The sequence below is a fragment of the Eumetopias jubatus genome, unplaced genomic scaffold (genome assembly GCF_037043125.1).
Source record: "Eumetopias jubatus isolate StellerSeaLion01/CBP00866 unplaced genomic scaffold, mEumJub1_p1.0 scaffold_2, whole genome shotgun sequence".
Taxonomy (NCBI): Eukaryota; Metazoa; Chordata; class Mammalia; order Carnivora; family Otariidae; genus Eumetopias; species Eumetopias jubatus.
Window position 1 is genome coordinate 86,919,945 of NW_028274808.1, and position 26,396 is coordinate 86,946,340.

A 26,396-nucleotide genomic window follows, 5' to 3' on the forward strand; every position below is an offset into this window, starting at 1 on the left:
CAGCTAGTCAAGAGGTAGAGTCTGGATTTAAACCCAGGCATTGTGGTTCCAAAGCCTCAGCAATTAGCTGCCAAACTTACCTGTCACTTTGGCACATAATAGGTAATAAATAAATACTAGTTTCCCATTCTTTCACTAAAGATAAGCTTGTTGAACTGGGAGCCATTTTCAGAGTCGGGGAACATGTTATCCTCCCCACCCCCCTCCGTCAGAAGGAGTGAATCCAGGAACTAACTAACTAGTAACAAGTGTTCTTTTTTTGGTATTTAATGATGCGATAATAAACTCTAGGAGCACAGTAGAATTTTTAGCTAGTACTTAATGTATTTTTAACATTTTTACGGAAAAATGTAGACCAAAGCCAATGGAGAGGAATGATTGTAAAAATCAAAGCAGATAAAAAAAGTCACAGGAAGGGGAATGAATATTTACTGAGCATCTGTTGTATCCCAAGCCCTTTGCTGGATGATTTCCCAACCTGGTTTTAATTTTCTTAACATTCCTGAGAGATAGAGATTATCCTGGTATACAGATGAGGAAACTGGTTCACGGAGGCTAAGAAACTTGCTGAAGCTCACATATCCAGCAAGGGTTGAGACCAAGATTCAAACCAGCTGTGTCCGAGTCCTCAGCTGATGGCTTCCCTGCCTCTGCTCCAGGGGTCACATGGCTATGTTCCTCATGAATCTGCCAAGATTTCCAAGTCAGGAAGTGTAGTTGGCTGGAATTTTCAGTGCCTGTGCATGGGTTATTCCCAGAAAGCCTTGCTCCCAAGCACAGCTGTTGAATGCTTGTGTACAGGGGGAGGTGCTCTTCCCCTTCGAGCCAGGACAAAGTCGCAGCCTGCTCTTCTCCTACCCCAGGCACTGACATCCTACTGCTTCCTCTGAATTTAGCAGGGGTCCAAACTTGAGACTTAGTTTTGTTCCTCTTAAATGCACACAGGCCTGGGGTAAATGGAGGGCCCATCTGGTAGGTCGTACAGAGGTCTATTTATATGAACCACCAAGGAGGCAAGAATTTGTCCCAAGGTTAGAGTCAAGGCACACCAGTGTGATTGAAGCCTTTGCTGCCAGATTAGAGGGGAGAGATGTTGATCTTTTTTTGCCAACCCTGAAGGACTCTGACTCTAGTCTTGAACCCTAGGGAGCAAGGGCTGGGAGTAGAAATGGAGAGAATGGCTCGACTAAAATCTCTGTGATTGGGACCCACATGTCATGCATAACAACCCAAAGGTGGGTCTGAGGAATGTGGAGGTCTCAGCACATTGCTGCAGGGAGCCAGCACCCAACAGGAAGAGCGTGAGATGTCTAAGGAAAACTGAAGAGCCTTCAGGGTGAGCACATGGGAGACCACCCTTGGACCCCTCAAGCCCTGGAGTGGGGTAGCGGGGGGGCGGCTTGGGGGGCGGTTCTCAAAGTGAGTCTGAAGGATCCATACCGGCAAGTGGGATAGATTCAAAGAAATTGTTTTGATGCTATCATACTGAGCCCATTTCTACTCCTAGGTGGGTATATTGAAGAAAAGGTGGGTTAGGAAATGCTTTTAGAATGCCTCGTATCCCCAGAGACATAATTTATGACCTCTGAGTCTAATCTGGAGGAGACATCTCACAGATGTTAAACAATCACACAAATATGCAACTTCAACCTGAGCTAAGTCCCATGAATGGGACGTACAAGATGCCCTGCTGGTGTGTGAAGGGGAATCCGATTGGCCTGGGGGATGAGAGATTAGTGAGGAGAGGTCTCCCTGAGGGTGCGATGTGCGTTTAGGGAGGGGTGTGAAGATCCTGAAGCAGATGAGGTCAGATAAATTACAAACGGCCAGAGGGGCTGCTGAACAAGAACACGGGCTGTTTCTTCTCTGATCTGCATTTTATTTATTTAATTATTTTTAAAGATTTTATTTAATTATATGACAGAGAGCATGAGTTGAGGCAGAGGCAGAGGGAGCCCGACGTGGGGCTCCATCCATCCCAGGACCCTGAGATCATGACTTGGTCAGCCGTGCCTTTCAGGGCACGTGGACAGGGTGGGGGTGGGGGGTGCAATCCAATAACCTGGATGCTGTGTATGCCTCATTCGCCAACAAGTTGTATGAGTTTAAGCAGATTTTATAACCTCCATTTTTCTACATATAGAGGAGGGCAGAGAAAGGAGTGGAGATGATCTCTACAAGTCCTCTGAGGCTTAAAACAAAAAAAATCTAATAGCAGCTTTAAAAAAACCCTCTGATATTTAACTTTTAGAGAAAGAGCTTATTCTTTTAACTTCATAATTCCTCAGCAGTGTCCAGTCTTCCTTATTGACTCTCAAAGTAGGCCTTAGGAGAACAGAGCTTATTTTGCTACTGCGTGAGGCCTTACTATCTTATGGTAAACATGTTGTCATTCATTACATCACACCTGGTCCATGGGCCACGCGTTCAAAGAATAGAATGTGTCACTGCCCCCACCAGCTACCCCCAGTCCGCTGTCAACTTGGAGGACAAACATATTATCAGGTAATTGCAATTTAAGTGAGAAATGCATTGCTAGAGAGATACAGAAGGAGTTAAAGGAAACTAGAGGAAGACCACCTAATGCATGTGTAAGAATAATATAGTTGGTTACACTGGGGTATAAAAAATCGGCGTGTCAAACAAAGTGGTTGCTTAATGAATGGATGTGGCTGAACAGGTGCATGAATCGTATTGCTGTGATTTTAACTTCCCACGGTGAAATGGCTGATTGTTAAGACCCCTATTATTTTTTTCATGTCATGAAAGGAAAAAAATTAATAACGCTTGCCACTGTTCTGATTCTGAAGAGAACAGGCGCTGTACATGCCCACATGGGTAATTTTCACCCGCGCTATATTTTTCCCCTTACTTTTCATTAGGTGATTGTTTCTACCATGAATCTTTCCTCGCAGAGACTAGAAAGACTGCCCTTGGCCATTTTCATCTTATTGTGCTAAATTGTGTTAGAAAGGAATGAATTCAATGTACAAGACACGAGAGGCAGGTGGAAGACTAAAACCTGGGGGAGAACAATTCAATAAAAGTTTCCTCCCCAAGGACAGGAGCACCAGAGGGGGTAATACAAGTCTGTGAAATGATGCAGTCATTACTGAGCTGTGGAGATAGCAAGCTTGAGAGATTGGAGTTTTCCCCTCTCCCTCTAATTTGCTCTGAACACTTGCTATAGTAAAAAAATGGGATTGGAAGCCCTCAGTGCAAATCATCAACTTCAGAAGAAAAATGTTACTTTTATGCTGTCCATTAAAACATTTACCTGCTCCATATGCTCCGGTACTTACCAGAGAGAGAGGAATTTGCCCAATGAAAATTGAGAGCACATTTCTGAAAAATTGTTTTCCATAAGTCTTGCAAATTACCATGCTCAGATATTCTAGGTTGTAGCCAGACCAACCTCTGGGGAGTGATTATCAGGGAAATAACCATGAACAGCAGTAAGATCTCGCACAGATCTGACTAGCAACACCAGGATGTGACCTTTTTGTGCAGCGGGCATTCATGTGAGCCCTCCTGAGTTGCCAGGAGCACTGTAATTAATGGGGCACCAGAGAATGGCTTCTTCTATGAGCTGCTAATTATTGCTCCCGGAGACACATATCCCAAACCATATCCAGGGTGTCACATTCTGATCCTGCTTGCTGAGCGGAACTGGATGCGTGCGTAAGGACTCCACCGACTAGATCCCAGTACCACACTGCTGTATTCCTTTCTTTTCTCCCAAAGCGGTCTCACGGAAGGAAAACTATGGGGATTGAGTAATACCTACAGTTTCTACTTTCCTTTTTTGGATGGAGGCGACGCATGATTTCATTAGCACTATCACGAGTATCAAATATATGGAATGGTTTTTTTTTTTTTTAAAGATTTTATTTATTTATTTGAGAGAGAGAGAGAATGAGAGATAGAAAGCACGAGAGGGAAGAGGGTCAGAGGGAGAAGCAGACTCCCCGCCGAGCAAGAAGCCGATGTGGGACTCGATCCCGGGACTCGATCCCGGGACTCCAGGATCATGACCTGAGCCGAAGGCAGTCGCTTTAACCAACTGAGCCACCCAGGCGCCCCTATATGGAATGGTTTTGATCTCACAGATGGTTTTGCTTCCTTTTTAGCCTGTGATGTTTGGGGCACATAGTGTGACAGACGTGGAGAACACTACCACCCATAGTCAGGGGAGGTGGAAACTTAGGGCAGCTTGGGTCCCACACAAGGATGCCAGCTGAAGGGTGGAATGGGCCATGAATCCGGCCCACTGTCCACCCATTCAGCATGTGTCTCAGCACATTAGAACCCAGCCATTCTGGCTCCAGAGTTTGAATTTAACTTCTTAACTGCACACCAAATGGACTTTATAAACTAACAGTGTACCTGGAAACCAGCTTTATCATTTACCAGCTAGCCATCACTGAAGCCTTAGGAGAGTATGAAGGTTGAAGCAAACCTTTTAAAACCCAAAAAAGTAAGTTAGATACTAGGATATTGTCTGTGATTGGTATTTCCTGAAGAAAGAATTGCCCACCCCAGTATACATACCATGTTGTACTTCTCCCATTCAGTATGAAGGTCTATCTGCAAACAGATGGGATTGTTTACTCACACATCTTCCAGGGAGACACGGAGGTCCGGTTCACCTGGGTAAAGGTTGCACTGTAACTGATGTTTTAACATCAGCGTCTACAATTCTGCTGAATCAGTCTTCTCAGACCAGTGCTGTGTCCTTGGCAATAGCGCTGGGGAAACACTGTGGACTTTAGGGAAGGGCTTAGCCTCAGCCCTTTCCAGCCAAGGGGACTTTAGCATATTAGCTTCTGGACTTCAATTTCTTTATCTGTAAAATGCCTTCTCAGAGTTGTTAGAATTAAAGAAACAGGTAAAACCTCCAGCACAGAGCCTGGGACAACATCATAGCTTCTCAATAAATATTAGTCTTCCCTACCCCTCTTAAACATCTTTAATGATTTCTGTATCAGTTTCCAAGGAATGCCGTAACAAAGTATGACAAATGTGGTGGCTTAAGACAACAGAAACTTATTCTTACAGTTCTGGAGGCCAGAAGTCCAAAATCAAGGTGTTGGTAAGGCCATGGTCTCTCGGAAGCCTCAGGGGGAGGCTCCTTCCTCCCGTCTTCCTGCTCCTGCCCACCTCACGTGTTCCTTGGCTCATGGCAGAGTAACTGTGTCTCATCAGTCTTCCCTCCATGCCCGTGTCTTCACATGGTGTTCTCTTTCTGTGTGGCTGTGTCCAGAGTTCTCTCTCTCTCTCTTTTTTTTAAAGATGTTATTTATTTATTTGAGAGAGAGAGAGGCAGGCACAGGGAGAAGCAGACTCCCCACTGAGCAAGGAGCCCGATGTGGGACTCTTATTCCAGGACCCCGGGGATCATGACCTGAGCCGAAGTCAGACAATCAACCAGCTGAGCCACGCAGGCACCCCATCCAGATTTTTCTCTTTTAGGAGGTCAGTCATAGTGGGTTAGGGTCCATCCTAATAACCTCAGCGTAACTTGATTACATCTGCAAGGACCCTGTTTCTGAATTAGGTCACATTTGTTGGTACCAGGGATCAGAATGTCAACATCTCTTTTCAGAGGACACAATTCAAGCCATACCGATTTCCCATCATCTGTAGGAAAATAATAATTAATAATCAGTGTTTAATGACTTTAGAGTTTCTAAAAAGCTTTTATTCTATCTGCCCTGGGAGACAGGACTTTATATTTTTTGTAAAGGAGGAAATTTCCAGTAAACCTAGGTGGCAGTTTTGTTATAGGAGGTGAAGATATCAACCTAGGTTTGGTGCAAAATTCTCCTGTTTTGGGAAATATCACCAGAAGATACTGTTTTGTTTTGTTTGGTATTTTTAAGATTTTGCCACAATCACTTTTCCATCTTGGAACATAGTTTTCATAATTTCATAATTGATATATGCTCTAGTTGATGTACCACAATTTATTTTCTGCTTGTTGGATATTTACAAGTCTCTAATCAAGAATGTCTTAGGGCATCTGGGTGGCTCAGTTGGTTAAGCGACTGCCTTCGGCTCAGGTCATGATCCCGGAGTCCTTGGATGGAGTCCTGCATTGGGCTCCCTGCTCAGCAGGGAGTCTGCTTCTCCCTCTGATCCTACCCCTTCTTGTGCTCTCTCTCTCTCTAATAAATAAAATAAAATCTTAAAAAAAAAGAAAAACTGTATTTTCTTTTTCTTTTTAAGATTTTATTTATTTATTTGAGAGAGAGAGAATGAGAGATAAAGAGCACGAGAGGGAAGAGGGTCAGAGGGAGAAGCAGACTCCCCACTGAGCAGGGAGCCCGATGCGGGACTCGATCCCGGGACTCCAGGATCATGACCTGAGCCAAAGGCAGTCGCTTAACCAACTGAGCCACCCAGGCGCCCAAGAAAAACTGTATTTTATCTGCTCAGAAAAGAATCTGGAAACATAAATACAAAAACTGTTAAGAGGGCAAGCCCTGAGAAGCGAGAATGGAAATGAGGTGAGGGGAGAGTAGGATGTTCACATTTTACTACATGTACATTTATATTAAAAATATTTTTTTCGGAGCACCTGGGTGGCGCAGTTGTTAAGCGTCTGCCTTCTGCTCAGGTCATGATCCCATGGTCCTGGGATCAGAGCCCCGCATCGAGCTCCCTGCTCGGCGGGAAGCCTGCTTCTCCCTCTCCCCCTGCTGCTCCCCCTGCTTGTGCTCTCTCTCTCTCTGACAAATAAATAAATAAAATCTTAAAAAAAATTTTTTTTTTTTTTTTCAGGGGCACCTGGGTGGCTCAGTCAGTTAAGTGTCCAACTCTTGACTTCAGCTCAGGTCATGATTTCAGGGTCGTGAGATTGAGCTTGGCACTTGGCTCGTGCTCAGCGGGGAGTCTGCTTGAGATTCTCTGTCTCCCTCTCCCTCTGCCCCTCCTCCCCGACTCCACACACTCTCTCTCTAAAATAAACAAATAAATCTTAAAAAAAATTTTTTTTTCTTTAACAAGCATGTACTTTTCCTAATTTTAAATGAACCAATTCAAAACAAAGAGGGGCACCTGGCTGGCTGAGTTGGTAAAGCATGCGACTCCTGGTCTCGGGGAGGTGAGTTTGAGCCCCACTTTGGGTGCAGAGCCTACTTAAAAAGAAAACAAGCAAAGAAAACACCGATTTTAAAAACAGGTCATCATTTGGAAACTAAAGGAATTTAACATTTTGAATTTACCCATTTCCTCTCTATCACTTACTTACTAATTAGAAAAGATAATTGTGGAGAAAAGACAACTTGAAAAGAGAAATAGAAAAGAGAAATCTTTATTGCTCTTACTGTTGTCTCCAATTATAATTTCTTTGTAACTCACTAATAGTCCACTCAGATATCTGAGTCTCTTTAATTGTCATACTTTTTAGAGAAAAAAAGAACAACTGGAAAAAAATTTTTTAAAACAATTTTTGATAAATAAATATATGCTCTTATTAGACTTGCTGAAGAAGTATTTGGAATTTTTGCTCTTGTTGTTTGCTGATGTTTTTTAATAGGCTTTATTTTACAGCTGAAATCTGATTTTGCATTGTAAGCAAATATTCTTCTTACTTTTCTAGACAAAAATTATCCGTAGTCTATAAAGTTCTGGAAAGTATATATTCAGTAAAAACTTCAAAATGATTGCAAGTCTCCTCGGTAAAGTAGTAATGATTCCTCAATTATTTTTTTCTACAGTTCTGTTCAATAAATTCTGTCTTCTCAAAGAATGCATAGCTCAGCATCCCATATCATGTATTACCTTTCTTTCTTTTTTTTTAAAGTAAGCTCTAGGCCCAACGTGGGGCTTGAACTCACGACCTGGAGATCAAGAGTCTCCTGCTCTACCGACTGAGCCAGCCAGGCACCCCTATTGTGTGTTACTTTAAACGTCTGCTTTTGAAAAAAGCAGTGTATACAGGTTTTAAAAGATGAAGATTCTTGCACTTTACTCTTCTCACCATTCTAACAAATACTTATTGAATAAAACTAGGGAGTTAGTGATGTACCTAGGAAATGAAATGACTTTAGAAAAATGTAATTTCCTTATTTTTTCTTCAATATGTTTCTCTTGTTATTATTCATTTAATTTCCTATTGGCTTAGAGAAAAGTTCTTTATGCGAGATCATTCCTGTGTGATTTATACTTATTGAAAGGTTATATCAAAAGTTTTCAGAAATAATTGGGCTTGAAAAAATTATATTTGATTGGTAAATTATGTATTGATACAAATTAAGATCTGTTTTCGGTAAGCATGGGACATTCATCCTCAATTATTGACAGGTTGAGACAGATCAGTTAATGTTATTTGAATCCTTGACAGATTCTGACAAGTAAAAACAAGAACTAAGTTCAGGTTGAGAGGTCATTGAGGAAATTTCGAAACCATTCGGACGTCAGTGGTGAGAATACAAGGATGGCTTAAATGACCTTATGTACAGATTCAGTCCTGCATTGATTTCTGCAATGCTTCTTGTGGCTGCCAGTTCTCATTATTTTTTAACACTCTCATCATCATCAGCTGTATTTAAAAGGAATTTCTTAGTCATCTAACTACGCACGGATAGTATGATGGTATGCATGGATGGTACCTAGAGAGGTCCATATGCAGAAACACAGATCATGGCTGCCATTAACATTTGATACTGTGCCTTTTGGGAAGTAGGTAGCATACACATGACTTCTCTTTGAGTTTATAAAAAGATGAGACCCAGATAATTCGGTGTTGCTTCAGTGGATCGAGGACTGACTGGTTCTCAGGCATTTTGAATCCCTTAACAGCAAGCCCAGAACCTGGCCACATGAAAGCTGCTTAATAAATGCCTGCTGCATCACAAGATGACCTTCAACTGAATGTGAATCAAGGTGTCGAGAAAAAAAAAATTTCAGGAGAGTAAATGGAATGCTTGGGCCACATGCTACCATATCAACTTGAGCATTGATTTTTTAGAAAGAGACAAAAATAAAAACATCCTCTTCTGTGTAACTAACAGGGCTTTGGACATTGAAAAAGCAGAATAATTAGATTTTCATTTTCAAATCTTTTAAAAGAACATGGGATAAAAATATCATTTTTTTGGTATCAGAAATTTGAAACATATTGAAAAATTTAGAAATATCACTCCCAGGAAAATAATGAAATTTCAACATTAGGGGGTCGAATAATGCAATTAATTATCACTCAGTTAAAGAAGAATAATCAAATAATGACCTTATCAGAGGCTGAAAAGACAGTTGACAAAATTCAATATGCATTCTTTATTTTATTTCATTTATTTATTTTTTAAAAAAGATTTTATTTATTTGACAGAGAGAGAGAGAGAGAGAGCACAAGCAGGGGGAGCAGCAGAGGGAGAGGGAGAAGCAGGGAGCCCAACGTGGGGCTTGATCCCAGGATCCTAGGATCGTGACCTGAGCTGAAGGCAGACACTTAACCAACTGAGCCACCCAGGCACCCTGCATTCTTTCTTTTCTTTTCTTTATTTTATTTTTTATTTTTTTTAAGATTTTTATTTATTTATTCATGAGAGACAGAGAGAGAGAGAGGCAGAGGGAGAAGCAGGCTCCCAAGGAGCAGGGAGCCCTATGCGGGACTCAATCCCAGGACTCTGGGATCATGACCTGAGCCAAAGGTAGACGCTTAACCATCTGAGCCACCCAGGCGCCCTGCATTCTTTATTTTAAAAGAAACTACTAATAAGCTTTGATAAAGTCAGAAATCGCTGCAAAGATCATCATGAGATATTAGGAGATTTCCACTAAAGATGGGAACAGGATAGAAATTCTACCATCACCATGATATTATCTTGGATTTTTGTTTCATACCACACTCAGAAGCATATTCTAAATGAATTAAAAATCCAAATAGTAAAAAAGTTTCATAAAAGTACTAGAAGAAAGTATAGTGTTTTATTTTGTTTTTAAAATTATCCTAGAGGTGAAGATGGCCTTCCAAAGGAGTGTCAAACCTTAAGAGCCATAGAGGAGAGATTGATGCGCCTGTTCTTAGAAATATTTTTTTAAACTTCTATTTAATGAATGATGCATAAACAAAACTAAATAACAAGCAGCAGAGAGAGAGGAAATGTTTTCACAGAACCATATGAGAACCATAATATATAAAGAACTTGTTGAAATCACAAGAAAAATTAAGACTCCCACCCCTCAGAAAAGGGAAAACCTAAGGCAGTTGACAGTTGAAGAAATACAAATGGCCAAGAAATATGAAAAGTTACTCAGCCTCACAAATAGTCTGGAACATACAAATAAAACAATAATAATATGTGATTTTCATCCCCCAGTTCACAAAAATCAATAAAAATATACTCATATTCAATCAGTGGGAGTGTTCATCGTTCTAGACTTTTATGGAGAGCAATTTGCCAACACCTAACAAAACAGTCATGCTCCTAGACATTGACCCAGAGGTACATGTCACTGAATGTGGCGGATATTTACGGCCGCATTGTTTGCATTAACCTGGGAAATAGTGGAATACTTTCTGGTACAGTGGTAACTACATTTGCTAAGGAGGGTGAGGCAGTGTTACATGTGCTGACATGGAAGATGTTTCTGACTCAATATTAAGCAACTTTCAGAACAATATATTTAACACACTCCAGTATGTGTAGAAAAATAAATTCACAACACCTGTATGTATAAACAGACACATATACACAAAATTCTGGAAGAACACACGGTGAACGTCCCTACTTGAGGGATGATGTATGGTGTAGGGAGTCCCACCCCTATGGGGCCGAGGGAAAGAGAAATAGAGATTTTTGACTTTTTTACTGTATACACCTCTGTATTGTTTGAATTTTTAAGTACCAATGCATATTTGTAGTATAAAAAGTTAGTTATAAAAACAGAGAAATGTAGTTCATATAATGTATAGATTGTTGTTGTTGTTTTCCATCAGCAGATATTAGGATGCAAACAAGGTGTATGAAATTATGTAGGACTTTAACAAAATTACTTTCATCATAGGCAGGGGAACTGTTTTCTCATTGACAGGAGATTTTTATTTTCTTTAAATGTAAATTAACATAATTTGCTATTTCTCACCTTGGAAAAGTATCTTCTGGCCCTTCAACCTGGGCCTCTCAAAACAAAATCTGAGTATAAGCAGAGCTCAGCTCAGGGACAATGCAAGGTTTTTCTTACTGGGAATTTAGTATTAAAAGAAAAACTTAAAGGGGTACCTGGGTGGCTCAGCTGGTTAGGTGTCTGCCTTCAGCTCAGGTCATGATCTCAGGGTCTTGGGATTGAGCCCCCAGTCAGGCTCCCTGCTTGGCGGGCAGTCCACTTCTCCTTCTCCCTCTCCCTCCCATTCCCCCAACCCCCCCACCCCCGCTCGTGCGAGCTCTGTCTCTCTCAAATAGATAAATAAAATCTTAAAAAAAAGTAAAGAAAAACTTAAAAAATGTAAAAGAAAAACTTTTACTTATTTATTTTTTGCTTGTTTTTTAATTTAATTTTTTATTTTATTTTTATTTTTATTATTTTTTAAAGATTTTATTTATTTGACAGAGAGAGACACAGCGAGAGAGGGTGCACAAGCAGGGGGAGTGGGAGAGGGAGAAGGAGGCTCCCCACAGGGGAGCAGGGAGCCGGATGCGGGGCTCCATCCCAGTACTCTGGGATCAGGACCTGAGCCGAAGGCAGACGCTTAATGACTGAGCCACCCAGGAGCCCTAATTTTTTATTTTTTTAATTTAAATTCAATTTAGTTAATATATAGTGTATTTGCTTGTGTTTTTTAAGTTTTTATTTAAACTCTAGCTCGTTAACATACAGTGTAATATTGGTTTCAGGAGTAGAATTTAGTGATTCATCACTTATATACAACACCCAGCACTCATCACAATAAATGCCCTCCTTTTTTTTTTTTAAAGATTTTATTTAGGGCGCCTGGGTGGCTCAGTTGGTTAAGCGACTGCCTTCGGCTCAGGTCATGATCCTGGAGTCCTGGGATCGAGTCCCACATCGGGCTTCCTGCTCAGCAGGGAGTCTGCTTCTCCCTCTGACCCTCTTCCCTCTCATGCTTTCTATCTCTCATTCTCTCTCTCTCTCAAATAAATAAATAAAATCTTTAAAAAAATTATTTAAAAACAACAACAACAAAAAAAGATTTTATTTATTTATTCATAAGAGACAGAGAGAGAGAGAAGCAGGCTCCCCGCTGAGCAGGGAGCCCGATGCGGGACTCCATCCCAGGATCCTGAGATCATGACCTGAGCTGAAGGCAGACACTTAACCATCTGAGCCATCCAGGCACCCAACAAATGCCCTCCTTAATACCCATCACCCATCTGGCCCACCTCCTGCCTACCTCCCTTCCAGCCATCGTCAGTTTGTTCTCTATAGTTAAGGGTTATTTATGGTTTGTCTCGCTCTCTCTCTTTTTTCTTCCTTCCCCTCTATTCATCTGTTTTGTTTCTTAAATTCCACATATGAGTGAACTTACATGATATTTGTCTTTCTCTGACTTATTTCACTTAACGTAATATTCTTTAGCTCTATGCACATCATTGCAAATGGCAAGATTTCACTCTTTTTGATGACTGAGTAATATACCATTGAATATATATACCACCTCTTCTTTATCCATTCATCAATTGATAGATATTTGGGCTTTTTCCATAGTTTGGCTATTGTTGATAATGCTATTATAAACATCGGGGTACATGTGCCCCTTTGAATCAACATTTTTGTATCCTCTGGGTAAATATCTACTAGTGCAATTGCTGGGTCGTAGGGTAGCTCTATTTTTAACTTTTTGAGGAACCTTCATACTGTTTTCCAGAGTGACTACACCAGTTTGCATTCCTGCCAACGGTGTAAGAGGGATTGCATTCCCCTTTCTCTGTATCCTCGCCAACATCTGTTGTTAATAACTAAAAAGAAAAACTTTTAAAGGTATTGCTAATTGAAGTCTCTTGTTGAGTATGATGGGCTATTGTGAATTTTTAAAAACACCAGAGGTTGATTCCTGCCCACCTTCTCCCTCCCTCTCTTCCTTCCTCCCTTTTCACCTCTTTTCAATACTAAGGTCAATTGAAATTATGCAATGAGATCCATCCACATGTACAAGGTCAGAGGCCGATCTCACAGTGTACTACATATCCTTGAATTTCTAAGTACCCTTAGGTGTACTGTAACAACCTCAAGCCATCTTGAGGCAGTCCAGCCAGGAGGTAAGGGGAAGAATCTGAGACTAGGGACTGGGCAAGCACCCGCCTAAGAAAGCAGCCAGTGGGGGTGTCCAGCTGACTGAATGCCAGGGTTCAGAGTCAGGAGGTGACGTGGGCCTGGCACATGGCAATAGGAGGCTGAGCAAAATGAAGCAGGGGAGTGGCAGACATCCCAAGCTTATGTAATTACCCAGGAAGATTCTTTTCTGAGAATATCTCAAAAGAGATGTTATGAATTCTTTCTCCAGATGAGGTGCTGGCTAATCAGAATTCGAGTTCAGAAACAAGAGAAGGAGGATATCTGTCTCTTCCCATTAAACAGATCACTTTCCTGATTATTAGCAAGCCAGTTTGTACAACTCTTTTGTACCCCGAGAGTGAAATCTGTACTTTCTTAAGGCAGGTAGTTGACTGTTTCTAATGTCAAGTTACTTGTTACCTCTTACGTTTCTTTGTAGGTTACAAGCTCCCAATAACAGGGAGACAGGCCATCATCTTGTGTTCCTTGGGATGTATTGTTCTATAGCACTGAAACATTAATCTCTTCCCTAACTTGAGTTTTATAACATCTCTGTCTCAGCATGTCTGTTCCCCTGGCACCCTATTTCCTATACATACAGAATTCTGAGAGTAAGGTTATTTCTCTTAGCAGAATCTATTTATAATCCCAGAGGGCTGCCAGGGATGTTGAAATATTGTTAGAACAATATTGAAGTATAAATCTTGCTCCCTCCATTGTCAAGCCTTCATTCAGTACAGGTCAGTCATTTGCTACTGCTTAACCACATATTGATAGCTTTTTGTATCGATCCACAGGTCAATTAGCTGGTTTCATCCAATCCAGCATTTTTACTATTGTATGTGACTTTGGTTACCTACATTGGCTCCTAGGAGAGGAGGTGTTCTGGAATCTGAAGATACAAGGTGTTTATTCAAAACTCTCTCTTATCTCACCTGTGCCAGCATTTTTTTGTTTGTTTTATTTCAAATGACATTGCCTTGACCTTGCCTAGGGCTCTAAAGTCTGGCTCTTTTTCCTTTCATTTTGATTGACATTTATTTTGCAGGTCCTTGCTTAAAACCTTAAAAAACCCAACACTGCTTGATATTTCTAATTTTATACACATTTCTAAAGCACGGGGCTCCAACTTTTGCTTTGACGGTTACCAGTTTAGAGATCTTGAGATTCCTCCTTCCGGAATCCTTGTTTCAGGCAACAAGGAAGAGAGTTGTAGCAGAAGGTCCTTGGCTGAAATCTCTGCTTCCATACAGGATGCTTCTGATTTACCCAGGCCTTAGAGAGAAAGAGGGAGAGAGAGAGGCTGAGAGAGATTGACGTTTAGTTTCCTTTACCATGAAAGTGTAGGAGGGCACAAGGGCAGCCCACACGTGGGTGACTTGCTCTGTGATCACATCTGCTTTCTTGAGCACAGCAGAAGGCTCTGACACACCACCTACTTCCTTCTTGGCTTTGAAAATTACAAGTGAGGCCGAGTTAAGTTAAGGTGGGCACTCCACTAGTGGAATTCACAGTTATACAGGGTGAGACATAAGCTAACTTCACAAACAAACAGTAAGATTCATCTGAGAGCATGTACAGGTCAGAAACTGAGTGTAGTTGAGTCAGGGACAGGCAGGGCTAAGTAAGGAGAGACAGATAGGGGGCTATGAGATCAGGCTCACAGAAATTCCCAAAATGCTGATGTGTAAGGAAACCAGAGATAAGGGAACAAACCCGGACCACCCTGCCCTAGGCGTGTGGGGTAGGTGTCTTTTTTTATGACGATCCTCTGTGACCTACAAGGAATAACCAGACCCTAAAAAGGAAGTAAGCCATTGAAGGTGTTATCACTAGTCCTTGCTCAATGCTGATATCAATAGAGATGTTAAAAGGATTTAAGTTCCCCGGTTAGCTTTCAATAAAAGGCCAACCCTAAAGGCCCTCAGTGGCAACCCTGTTGGGACCTTTCTCACTCTTGAGAGCTTTTTCTGTATCTTCACTTAATATTTGTGATACCACTTTACTCACTCTCCATTTTCCGTTGAGATTCATTCTTTGACTCCGTGAGACAAGAACCTAGCTCTCCCGCTTCATAGTTACCATATAATCTAGCAGCTCCACTCTGAGGGAGATACCCATGAGAAATGAAAACCTATGTCTATGCAAAAACTTGTGCATAGATGTTCATAGGAACATTGTTTATAATTGCTTCAAAGTGGAAATAACCCAAATGCCCATCAACTGATGAATGGATGAGCAAAATGTGTTATCTCCATGCAATGGAGTATTATTTGACAATACAAAGGAATGAAGTCTGGTATGTGCTACATGAATGTGGATGAACCTTGAAGATATTATATGAAGTGAAAGAGAAGCCAGACACAAAAGGTCACATATTGTGTGATTTCATTTACACAAAATGTCCGGAATAGGCAAATCCATACAGACAGAAAGTGGGCTTAGTGGTTGCTTAGGGCTGGGGAATTGGGGAGGATGCGGAGTGACTGCTAATGGATACGAGGTTCCTTTTATAAAAATGTTCTAAAATTAGATTGCGGTGATGTTTGTACAACCAAGTGAACATACTCCAGACAATTCTATACTTTGAATGGGTAAATTGTATGGTATGTGAATTATATCTCAACAAAGCTGTTTTTGTTTTTAAAGAAAGAAACAGCACATTTAGAAGGAACTAGTAAAAATATAGCATTGGCAACAGACATTTAGGTGTGTGTAGCAATCAGGAAGCCACACCTCAGCCCCATTTCCTTCCTGGCAATGTCTCTTGTCTACCACCCTCCAACTGATCATCCTAAAGTCTTGTGTTTCTTGCATCAGAGCTATTGCTCAGAAGTAACATCAATTCCCCACTACCTAATGGATTCGGGGTCTCAAATCCACCTTCTAAACTTATGTCCCACATGCATCCTTTGTTCCAAGTTGCTGGTCTCCTTACCTTCTGCCAAACCCCCGCATGCATTCCTATTCACTCCCACTGTTCTGCCAACTTGAAATATCATCCTCCCAGCCTTCACTTTATCTCCAAGATAAACTGGTACAAATCCCACCATCTTGTCTGAGTGCCCAGATCACCTGAAGGACTCCTTTCTCCAATTCAGATCTTCCTCATTGTCTGCCTCATTATCTTTCATGACATAGACACTGCTGGTGTGCACAGAAAAGTGTCACACATTTCCTTGTATGCATATTTCTCTCTCCCTGTCCCCCACTCATATGATGGAGGAGTAGACGGGGTTTTGAAGGGTCCCCGATACTATCACACCCCTCCTCAACTCACCACACAGTCAAACGATAACTTCCAACACATTAGAGAGTTAAGGATGACAAGAAACAAAATGGTCTTTCAAAAATATTGTTTTCCTATTGCTAGAGGAAAAATACATTTGAATATAGAGGATGGGAAAATAGAGGAGAGCATAGAGGGAAAAAAAATCGTCCTTAATTTCCCTGCCCAGAGGTAGCTGACATTAGCATTTTCTTCTGTAACATGGTATATACACATGTGTAGCTGTTTAAAACTCAAAAAAATCCTTCCCTTAATGTGCTCCCTTAGCACCTTGTATATGCCTCTATTACTGAATTTATGCTGGATTAAAATCTATGAATCTATTCCCTCCTTTGGAACGTGAACTTATTCAGGCTAACTTTTATTCATTTTTTTTTTTTTCATTTTGCGTTCTGCAGTAGAGACTTACACCCAGAACAGTGAAGGTACTAAATAATAGTTGGAATAAAAAAGAAATAATATCTCTCAATACATGTGTATTGGTTGGTTAAAAAAAAACACCAGAGTAAGTTTGAGATATGGAAAGAAACTTGGAATGCCCACCAAGGAAATGCAGACTGTGTTATTTGGTAGGGGGTTATTCATAGGCTGGAAATGAAAATGTAACTGTCCCTTTCTGATTTCTCATTGCACTCAGAAACAGAAAGTCCCTGAATCCTCACATCGATGTGATTGACAAGGGACCCCTATTGCATATTCTGTAGAACTGATTCTAAAGCAAGAGCATGGCTTCCCAAATGGTTGCATGCATTTATCTTAAAATTAAAACACATGTACAAGTGTTGACAGACAGATGAGTGGATAAACAAAATATGGTATATATAGACCATGAAATATTAGTCAGCCTTAAAAAGGAAAGAAATCCTGTCACTTGCTACAACATGGATGAAACTTGAGGACACTACACTAAGTGAAATAAACGAGTTACAAGAAGACAAATACTAGGGGATTCCACTTACATGAGGTACCTAGGAGTAGTCAAATTCATAGTGGTAGAAAGTACATGGTGGCTGCCAGGGGCTGGGGCCATAGGAGGGTGGGAGTTATTGTGTTGTTTTGCAAGTTTCAGTTTTGCAAGTTGAAAAAGTTCTGGAGATAAATGGTGGAGATGGTTGCACAACAATGTGAATGTGGAGCCCCTGGCTGGTTCAGTCAGTAGAGCATGTAACTCTTGATTTCGGGGTCACGAGTTCGGACCCTACATTGGGTATAGAGATTACCTAAAAAAACAAAATCTTTAAAACAAAAAACAATCTGAATGTGCTTAATACCACTGACCTGTATGGTTAAGATGGTATATATTGTGGGTTTTTTTGCCACAATTAAAATTTAAAAAGATAAAGTATAAGAGCACATGACCCACTGTTTTACTTGCTGAGGAGAGAATCCAGGTTTTGTGGAGTCTGCAGCTTACAGAATTTAGAGACCTTTTTATAGAAAAAAATTACAAAAGGAAATTAGATAAGAAAGGTATTCAGAATGGGACCGGGAAGGAATTGTGTAAGTGAGGGGTCCTGAAGACTAAGCTTCCTTAGCTTTGAGAGGAATCTGTTTCTGCTGATCATAAAAGTTTTATATTTTATCCTGCTGCCCCCCCCCCGCCGTGTGCCTTGCACAGAGGGGTGTGGCTGTGGGCTGGGGCGGGGCGGCGGGAGTGGTGTGGAGAGTGTTTACTGTATGTCACATGTGGATTGTAGGGCTTACCACCTTTCCTGTGCTCGTTAATGGCTAGATATGGATGAGATTCAAGTCAACACAATAATTCACTTCCTCTTCACTTTTTCATTTTCCCGGAAGAAGTATTTGAGCCTTTTGTCTGGTGTAGACCAGTTTTATCTCTGTATCCCCACACACTGTTATAAGACTTCAGTAAATATAGCTGGTCTATTCTTTGTGTGTGAAGTTAATGCTTTTATACATGTGCCTTTGGGTGTCTTTCTAGCAAAGCTGGTGTGTTTAAATTTGTAGATTGTCAGTCTTTTGGCTCTGGGGTGTGCCAAGGACAAGTACAAACATAAAAACCAGTTTTTCAGTGAATGCCTTTTTTGGAGAAAAAGAAGGCAGCGTGGCATGGGTGTGTGGGTAATGGACAGGTTCTGCCTGGGAGCCAGGGATTTGTTCTGGGCACCTTTGGGGGCTGCAGCAGCCTCCACCATCCTCTCTGTAGGCCCTGTGGAGATGGTCGGCTCAGGTCAGCAACTTGAGCTGTTTCCAATCTCCTGGTTTCATTTCAGTTGCAAAGAATTCCCTGGAAAATGACAAAGTTAAAAATGCGGATGGGGAATTCCTTCAGGAGAGTTTCTGGGGGCGGAGAACCACATCCCTTTTTCCTTACAAAGTCTGAACTGTCGAACTCCCCCTTCCTCTGACTCATGTTTCATTGTAACAGCCGAGCAGAACTATTCTTCAGAAATGTTGTTCATGGGTTGCGTTTATTTTCAGGGTCTGTTTAAACCGTAAGACAGAGTTGATGGGAATTTAGTATTTTGAAATGATCAAAAAGGTCATGATATAATTTTTATATTTAACCCAAGAAGCATGGTATGAAATGAAGTACAGAGTGGGTCACAGGTAAAGTGCTACTTTAAGAATCAGATTTCCTAATTACCTTCTGATCTCAGTGACCATGGGTTATAGATGAATAAATCCCGCAATTAATGAATGACAAGGCTAGAAGGCTGGGCTCTTGAAAAGAAGTTACTGTTTTATCTAACTATAGAAGCAATGTATATGCATTGGAGAAACATTTTTATCTATAGAAAATAATAATAAAAAAAGAAGCATGTCTTATAATTCTATTGTTCAGAAATAATCCCTGTAAACTTTTAGGCTAATGTTAATGTATATTTTCCTTCGATGTTTGATGTAGATAATAACTTTTATATAAAATAAACTATTTGAAAATCTAAAGAATATGCTAATTGTAGACTCTTTGCATTCAAGAATTTAATATTCAGAGTTTCGAATATACTTAGCAATCTGGAAGGGCTGTGACATGTAGAAACACGGTTTTGCTGACAAGCTGGTGGGTAGGGGTGAGTCAACGGGCTGGTGAGTCACAGAGTGGCTGCCAAGTGTCGGCATCTCAATTTGGCTTTGTTGTTCTCTACAGGGGGAGAGCAACTAATTGACAATCTGTGGTCAACACTGCTTAGTGCCTCCCAGGACACATTCTCTCCTTCTTTGGTGGTTAGATATAATCTTATGGAACCAAAAGAAAACATTTCTAATTTCCTTTGTAAATATGTGACTTTGGTTTTGGCTGATGAGAAGTACACACAATTCCTAGGAAGTGTTCTTTTTCCATTTCTCCTGGGTGGAATAGGATTGCTATGGCTGGAGTTAGCAGCCGGCTTAGACCCTGAGGATGAGTGCCACTGAAGGCTGACTGTGAGCTGAAAAGTGTGCTGTTTCCTGACAATTTTACGGAGCCACCATACCAGCCTTGGGCTGCCTACCCCAGATTTCTCTTCTAAGAAAGAGCCATATGTTTCTGTCTTGTTTAAGCCAAAGTAAAAAAAAAAAAAAAATTGTTTTTGGTTCTTGTATTCAGCTAAATGTCTCCTAATGAATACAAGCTTATTCACTAGTATTTACCTAATGTGGGGAGTTGTTGACTCACCTGTGGGAAAACCAGGATTAAGTGATCTCACTGAGGAGGATAGAGCCAGGAGGCATCCTGACCTTAGTTTAATGTTTACTCATGTCTGTTCCTGCCTTGTGCTGTCTCCCAGGACCTAGGTCCTGTGGACTCACCTGCAAGCACACCTCTTAAAACGTGGGCTTTGCTCTGTGTTTCTGGGGTGGATTGGGGCAAGAAGTCCCTCTGGCCTCACAGGGAAGGCCAGTACAGGCCAGGGAGAAGTAACAGTCAAGAATAAAGGCATCCACAGAGGTTTTTTCTTTTTTTTAAAGATTTTATTTATTTATTTGAGAGAGAGAGAATGAGAGAGAGAGAGCATGAGAGGGGTGAGGGAGAGAGGGAGAAGCAGACTCCCTGCTGAGCAGGGAGCCCCATGTGGGCCTCGATCCAGGGACGCCAGGACCATGACCTGAGGCGAAGGCAGTTGCTTAACCATCTGAGCCACCCAGTCGCCCCACAGAGGTTTTTTCTAAGGCAGTTGTTCTTTTTTTTTTTTTTTAAGATTTTATTTATTTATTTGAGAGAGAGAGAGAGCACACACGAGGGAGCACATGAGCAGAGGGGGCGGGGCAGAGGGAAAGGGAGAGCAGGCTCCCAGCTCAGTGGTTTTGGTTTGGAAATATTTTTCTTTTTTTTAAACTGAGGTATAATTGACATATAACATTATATTAGTTCCAGGTGCACAATATCAGCTGCTACAGGGACGCGGGGCTCGATCCCAGGACCCCGGGATCATGACCTGAGCCGAAGGCGGCCGCTTAACCCACTGAGCCACCCAGGTTCTCCTCTAAGGCAGTTCTTAGAGTATGTCCAGGGATCCCCAGGACTTCCTGAGGCCCTTTTAGAGAGTCCATGAGGTTAAAATTATTTTCATGATACTAACATGTTACTTACCTTTCCCCAAAAAGTTTGAGAGCTGCTTTAAGGTTTTCCTTGAAGAGAACTTCCCTCAACTGCACTAACTGTCACTGGCTGCAGAGAGCCACAGTTGCAGATAGTCCTCCCATGAATGGGTTGTGAATGGTTCTACCTAAAGACTCTTTCCTGGGCTCGGTAATCTTCAGGGAAGATGGGCTCCAGGACCTGAGAGTGGTGGAAAGAATGCCAAGTCCAGGCAGGTAGGTGTCATGACTGAATTGTGTCTCTGCCAAATTCATATGTTGAGTTCTCACCTCTTGTACCTCAAAGTGTGACTTTAGTTGGGAGATAGGTGATTTCTTTTCTTTTCTTTTTTTTAAGGTTTTGATTTGGCAATATTTCTTTTTTTGAATAGAGATATAACTGACATAACATTATATTAGTTTCAGGTGTACAACATAAGGATTTGGTATGAGTATGTATTAGGAAGTGATCACCACAACACATCTAGTTAACATCCTCACCATACATAGTTACGCAGTTTTTTTTCTTGCGATGAGCCCTTTGAAGATCTATTTTCCTAGGAACTTCCAAATATGCAATACAGTATTATTAACCACAGTCACTGTGCTGCTGTACATTATATCCCCAGGGCTTATTTATTTTGTAACTGGGAGTTTGCACCTTTTGAGCTCCTTCACCCATTCAGTCTACCTGGGAGGTAGGTGATTTCGATCACAGACATGGTTAAGATCATTGGGGTGGGCCTTAAACCAATCTGACCGGTGTCCTTATAAGAAGAGGATGTTTAGACACAGACGTGTATGGAGGGAATACCATGTGAAGACACAGGGAGAGTATGCCATTTACAAGCCAAGGAGAGAGGCCTTCAGAAGAAACCAGCACCTTGATCTTGGATTCTAGCCTCCGCTTTGTGGGACTTCATCATGTCAGCGCTAGCGAATGAATACGGTGGGTTCCTCTGATCCCCTGCCGGGAGCTGCAGAGGGCGTGGGTGAGAAAACTCTGCTCCTTACACCCTCACTTTCCGTGCTTTGTGGCTTGTTTACTTAAGCCATCTGAAGGCTGTGGCTCCTCATTTGAAAAAGTTGTCAGTTCCCCAGAATTTGAAAAAAGTTCTGAAAAGTTAAAGAGACAGAACTTTATTTTATTTATTTATTTTTAAAGCTTTATTTATTCCTTTGTCAGAGAGAGAGAGAGAGAGAGCACAAGCAGGGGGAGCGGCAGTGAGAGGGAGAAGCAAGCTCCCCACTGAGCAGAGAGCCTGATAGGGGACTCGATCCCAGGACCCTGGGATCATGACGGGACAAAACTTTAAAGGAGTTATTGTGTGAGAATCAATAGTGCCCTAAGAGGAAATTTCCGCCTCCCTCATTTTACAGATGAGATGACAGTACCAGAAGAGATTTCCCCACAGCAAGAGTGTTGCTTCCTAATGAGGAAATCGGGTAGAAGCCTGTCCTCAGGTGCCTCACACCGAGCTGGATGTTTCTTTTTTTTTTATTTATTTTTATTTTTTTATTTTTTAAAGATTTTATTTATTTGAGAGAGAGAATGAGAGACAGAGAGCACAAGAGGGAAGAGGATCAGAGGGAGAAGCAGACTCCCTGCTGAGCAGGGAGCCCGATGCGGGACTCATCCCGGGACTCCAGGATCATGACCTGAGCCGAAGGCAGTCGCTTAACCAACTGAGCCACCCAGGCGCCCCAAGCTGGATGTTTCTAAGGCCTTCTAGGCCACAAGGAGGGGTTTGGGGTGTGTCTGGGGTAGGAGGGAAAGAGAGACCCCCGGGAGCACTTTTTTCTGTCCATCCCTCTGCCCCCTTTCCTGTCCCCACAGCTCTTCCTGACTGGAAGAAGCATTTCTTTTGTCTGATCCTCTTCAGTAGGCCGGTCAGCCTCGTGGCTGAGTCAGGTGGATCAATGTTCCTCATTTGCCTGGGATTGAGGAGTTCGCTGCTAAACCCAGAAAAAGTCCCCGGCCACCTGGGATGAGGTGGCCCCCTAGGCCTAGCTGTCTGTGCCTACCGGCTTTTGTTCCACATACACAGAGGGGAACCTTGTGATGGGAAGCAAGTCCCACTTAGGTTTGTGCTGTGCTGAAGACATGAAGGAAATCTCTGTGGCTTGGTGGTTCTTAACTAGGGGAATTCCCGTTTCCCTAGGGGCATTTGGAAAAGATTGGGAGCATTTTTAAAATTGCAACTATAATTGCAATGTGCTATTGGCATGTATCGAGGTGGGGAAATGCCCCTGACGGTCTCCACGCAGAATAATTGTGCTGCTTGAAATCCCAGTGGCGACCCTTGAGCACCCGAGCAGGATGGCCTTAACCTTGTTTCTCAGGCTCAGAGTCTTGCTAGAGGCCAAACCCTTCTCTCTTGCTCTGGAGTTCCAAGTCTCAGTGACGTGTTCTGTGACGGGAGGCTTCTAGAAGGTATAATTTTAAAAAGGAGAAATTACATGCCTAGGTAGAATATTTGCAAAATAATTACCTATTTACAAGACAAAGGTCTTGAACTCTGTGATCAGTGAAGAACGGCTCTGGAGGAAGTACTAGATATCTCACAGAGGACAAGAGTATGGGACAGGAACAATCTAAAATACTGAAAAGTAAAATACAGGAGGAAGCAGAATGAATCTCCCAGCCATTGGGCTCAAGGGTCCTGACTGACTCCTCTGTGAGGAGGAACTTGAGATCGCGTCCAGAAACTTCCATACAACCTTTATAGATCCCTGTATCTGTATACTGGTCTCTCTCTCTCTCTTTTTTAAATTCTACTTGAATAAATGCTTCAAGCAGTTCTTTTTTTTTTTTTTCTAAGATTTTATTTATTTATTTGACAGAGAGAGACACAGCGAGAGAGGGAACACAAGCAGGGGGAGTGGGAGAGGGAGCAGGCTTCCCGCCGAGCAGGGAGCCCGATGCGGGGCTCGATCCCAGGACCCTGGGATCAGGACCTGAGCCGAAGGCAGATTCTTAACGACTGAGCCACCCAGAGCAAATACATTTGTCATCTTGATAAAATCCCAACTTATAAAAGACATTTAGGTATTGCAATATAAAGCTGTTGGACAGAGCAAGTTTAGTATCAAGGTTCTGAAACTCAGATGGGCATAAATGGAGGAGAATCCCCCTGATGGAATGCTGTCTTCATGAGACCTTCCCCCCCATTGGGGTGCTATACAGCATACAACAGAGGGGCCCCAAATGGTTTCCAGTTTACACAGAGGCTCTTTCTTTGCTTGCAACAAAATTATAATACTTATTTTATCATCTTTTTGCAATAAATATATCCATGAACTCTCTGATATTTACTCAAGGCCCACGGCAATGGCCTTCTAGCCTGTCTTCCTGGACCGCAGAGACAGGGAAGCGAAAACTATTTCCCAGACTCGCTGGCAACTAGGGTCCTAGGTTCCACCCAGGACAGCCAAATGTCTGGTTTTCCTGGGGCAGTCCATTTTCTGTCTGTCTTGATGGCATCATTATTAAATGTGTCCCCTTCATTCTCCTGGTCATCCCTGGGACTTAAAGTTGGTGGTGATGATGGGTGGCTGTTCTGGCAACTCCCTGGTGGAGGTGCTAGTTCTTCGAGGGCAGCTGTGGCCACTTCTGGGGTGTTACTGGTGTGCAGTGTGGGCACTGCTCTTTCTGCTGGATTAGCCCCATGGGGTGGTTGGGCATTTTCCCACGGTGCTTTGTTTCTGGCTGTGTTGCATCTAAACCCATTTCCCTGGTCTTACGGGGAAGGGTGCGGTCTATAAGGTTCCTAGTATATATTATCTATTTCATCCATTCTAAGATTCACATATTCCCACTTTTTTTTTTTTTTGTCTTTGGAATTGGGATGCTTCTTACAGCCAATGACATAGTTTAATGAGCAGTGTTTGATTTTTCTTAGTTGTTTATAAAATAATGATGTGCTGGGCACCTGGGTGGCTCAGTTGGTTAAGCAACTGCCTTCGGCTCAGGTCATGATCCTGGAGTCCCAGGATCGAGTCCCGCATCGGGCTCCCTGCTCAGCAGGGAGTCTGCTTCTCCCTCTGACCTTCCCCCCTCTCATGTGCTCTCTCTCTCTCATTCTCTCTCTCAAATAAATAAATACAATCTTTAAAAAAAATAAAATAAAATAATGATGTGCCTAACAAATGGTCGCATCTTAGTTTTATTGATTAAGATTTCTATCTATTTATTTGACAGAGAGAGAGAGGGAGAGAGAGAGCAAGAGCAGAGGAGAGGGGCAGAGGGAGAGGGAGAAACAGACGCACCATTGAGCAGGGAGCCCCATGCGGGGCTCCACCCCAGGACCCTGGGATCATGACCTGAGCCAAAGGCGGACGCTAAACTGACTGAGCACCCAGGCGCTCCTGCATCTTAGTTTTAATGGAAAACAGTAATAAATGCCTTACCACTGCCTTAGTCAGCTCGGGCTGCCATCACAAAATACCACGGACGGTGTGGCTTAAGCAACAGAAGTTTATTTTTTCAGTTCAGGAGGCTGGAAGACCAAGATCAAGGTTCCAGCTGCTTTGGTTTCTGGTGAGAGCTTTCTTTCTAGCTTGCAGACAGCTGCCTTTTCACTGTGCCCTCACATGGCCATGGCCTTTCTTCAATGAGTGCACAAAGAGAGAGAGAGCGCGAGTGGGAGGGTAGGAAAGAGGACTCGAGATGGGGCCTGAACACTCTCTGGTATCTCTTTTTACAAGGACACCAACCCTTTTGGAGCTGGGCTCCCCACTGATGACGTCATTTAACCTTAATTACTTCCTTAGCGGTCCCATCTCCAAATACTGCCACACTGGGGGGAGGGTTGGAGTTTCAACATGTGAATTTTGTGGGGACACAAACATTTGGTCCATAGCATTGCTTAAATCATTATTTGCAGCTGAGCACTCCGAACCATATAGAATACAAACAGAAAAGGAACTTAAGATGGAATTAAAATAACTGAATCCTAGGTCATTTTTTTGAAAATTCTACCTGGTTTTCTACAAATAAAAATAAGTTGTGTGGGTCAGAGCTTTCTAGAAATACATGGGGGGGCGCCTGGGTGGTTTAGTTGTTAAGCGTCTGCCCTCAGCTCAGGTCCTGATCCCAGGGTCCTGGGATCGAGCCCCGCATCGGGCTCCTGCTCGGCGGGAGGCCTGCTTCTCCCTCTCCCACTCCCCCTGCTTGTGTTCCCTCTCTTGCTGTCTCTGTCTCTGTCAAATAAATAAAATAAAATCTTAAAAAAAAAAAAGAAATACATGGGATATTTTGCAATGCTTGACAGTTTCTTAAAAACTATTACATGTTCATTTCCAGGGTGGTCAAAGATTTTCTCTGTCACTCACCTTCTACCCC

The 26,396-nt window shown here is 42.2% G+C and overlaps 1 non-coding gene across 1 annotated transcript; it reads right to left on the reverse strand.

Annotated features, from left to right (window-relative positions):
• Window positions 1-7,816: 7,816 nt before the first annotated feature.
• TRNAK-CUU (transfer RNA lysine (anticodon CUU)) lies at window positions 7,817-7,889 on the reverse strand. The gene has a single exon. It is a non-coding gene; the product is annotated as a tRNA-Lys (tRNA).
• Window positions 7,890-26,396: the final 18,507 nt, after the last annotated feature.